This window comes from Penaeus japonicus, unplaced genomic scaffold (assembly GCF_977035675.1).
Source record: "Penaeus japonicus unplaced genomic scaffold, GWHDUDI00000001_assembly GWHDUDI00000020, whole genome shotgun sequence".
Lineage (NCBI taxonomy): Eukaryota > Metazoa > Arthropoda > Malacostraca > Decapoda > Penaeidae > Penaeus > Penaeus japonicus.
The window spans coordinates 10,287,847-10,290,346 of NW_028234422.1; the positions used below are offsets into that span (position 1 = coordinate 10,287,847).

The following is a 2,500-nucleotide window of genomic DNA, read 5'->3' on the forward strand; positions in this document are numbered from 1 at the left end:
GAGAGAACAATACCAAAGGCGAGGCAAGTTCACCTTTATCTTTGGTACATGAATAATACTGGAATTTCCTCTTGTTAAACTGCCTTTAATAGGTGTGTCTTTTGCTCTCTCAAAATGGCTGGTACAATGGTAGGTTGAGGATTCCATCCTTAATACAAATACCTCTACTTCGCTTTATTGCTTAGGTATTCTAAGTCTAAAGCATATAATGTCCATCCTTTAACATCCTTCAGAAAAAAATATATATATAAGTTGAAATAATGAGCCTTGTCGAATACCAAGAACTGTAAAGTGACCAGACATAAAACAGGTACCCATCCCTAAGGCAGTGTTAGCAGCTCACTTGACAGAAAACATACAAGTTAGATTATCTGGAACACCTGTGGCCAAGTGTACAATAATGTGATTGAAATAAACAACATTTTTGAAAAGCCATAAATATTATGAAGTTAAGATGAGGAATTATAAATTTTACAGGTAATCTAACAGTAAAATAGATAATCTGAAAATTAACACACTAACTGAGGTCCAATCCTTGAGATTAGCTAAAAAATATGATTGTTGTAGATCTCCTAATTGAACTCCTCAAAAGAAGGGGAAAATTCTATTTTAAAGTGATTATCATCTTATTCATCTTATTTAATTTTTCTTTCTATTTTTCTATAAAATTCTTCTTTCTAGAAACAAACTTCAAACTTCAGACTGATAGTAATTCTGCTAAAAGAAATGCTTTCCACACACGATAAATTTTGCATTCAGTTGTACCTCTGAGGTAGTTTCTTTATCCATCTTTGTGATGATGAGGGCAAATTGTGAACATGCATACCAGCAATAAAACTGTTAGCCGGAAAGTCAGCATTTGAAAAGCATAATATGACACTAACCAAAACTAGGTAAACATTGTAACATGTTTTTGGCTGGGCTCTGAATTCAAATGTTTTTGTAATTGCCATGTTAACTAACAGTGCTAACTAACAGTTAGTATTTTGCGATCATATGACAATCAATGTTATGATTATCCCCAAAACATGGATATGCAACAAGGTATGCATAATTAAAGAATAAAAACAGCAAAGTAAAAAGAAATATTCATGAGCTGCTCTATTTATAAGTCATTATTAATCATGCAAATTATGTAATTCCTTGCTGGAGATGAGGCTTCCTCTTAATTTCCTGGCTTCTCATATATTGTTTAAAAAATAATGGAATAAGCCAGACAAGAGATGGAAAGTACACTAATATCTCCGCAAAATCTTTATTTTCCTGTGCACTTGCATAATGATATACACAATGTTTAGTGCTTTGCAAATGCATGATCTTTCCAATTTTCCTGAAAGACTTTTAGTACCAGTTTTGCTTATAAAATGTAATTCTTACTCCTTACATACATGGAGTTATATACATTTTCCATATGATAAAAATATTTGTAGTTTCAATATCACTTTTAAAAAATATTCGTCATATCCTAAATAAAATACTAAATTTCATGCTCATGATCATAATAAATGAACATAATTGCAGTAACTTTTGGATAGATATTGCAAATGAAAATGTGAATGATGAGAATGTGAATAATATCCTTCTTCACACCTATCAAGACCTACAATAAAAAGGATCTATCACAGGTAGTATCGGCAAGTATAAATTAAGAGCAGATTCGGATTGCCGATATCAAATATTTTGCTCTCATCAGTTTGCTTATGTATATTCCTCGGATATAGTACTTTCAGTTCATGGAAATCATCAATAGCCATAAAATTGGTAGTATTTTGACTGGCACATATCATAATGGAGCTTGCAGAGCTCCTTAAGGAGCTAGTGCTAGATCAATCTTGCAAGAGTAAGTGTGCAAATGGTTTGTTGGGCTTTCTAGAGCACTGAAGGCATGGAGGTTGCAATGCTTCTTTGAAGCTATGTCACTATCATAGCAGCACACAGAGCCTCAAAATAACCCCTATATAAGGATTGCAGGGGGTTGTGGTTACCTGGAAAACACACATGAATCTTGTGTTGTATTTATAAGCATGCAAATATCACTACTAATTTGTTGTTGTTTATCCTACAATTTTCTTGGTATACTTTATACCCTTCCCAGCTATCAGAGACAAAATTGTTCTTATAATGTGTTTCCATGAAGTAAATACACACTAGACGTCAAACATAATCCTTGATACCAAAATTGCTTGCCTCATTAACCTGGACCTTCTCTGTATATATACCAATGCATTCTTGCATATATAGATAATTACACTTTTATAATCAAATCCAACTTTTAAATAGACCTATATCCAAATTTCCTTCAAATCTAAACCTGAAATTGTTACCAATCTGTCATTTGTCACTGGAATCTTTAAAACATCTGGTCACAGATTATAACTTGTCATAGCAAATCATCTTGCATCTCTTCTTAGAATATTGATTTTTATCATTTCTTTTACTTAATACTGATGCATATTACCAGAATTTCTAGGATGAAGAAATCTTTTAAATCAATATAGAT

The 2,500-nt window shown here is 32.2% G+C and overlaps 1 protein-coding gene across 3 annotated transcripts in view; it reads right to left on the minus strand.

Annotated features, from left to right (window-relative positions):
* Rab6 (RAS oncogene family member Rab6) overlaps positions 1 to 2,500 on the minus strand; it is a 53,777-nt gene that overhangs the window by 50,046 nt on the left and 1,231 nt on the right. The window lies entirely within an intron of this gene.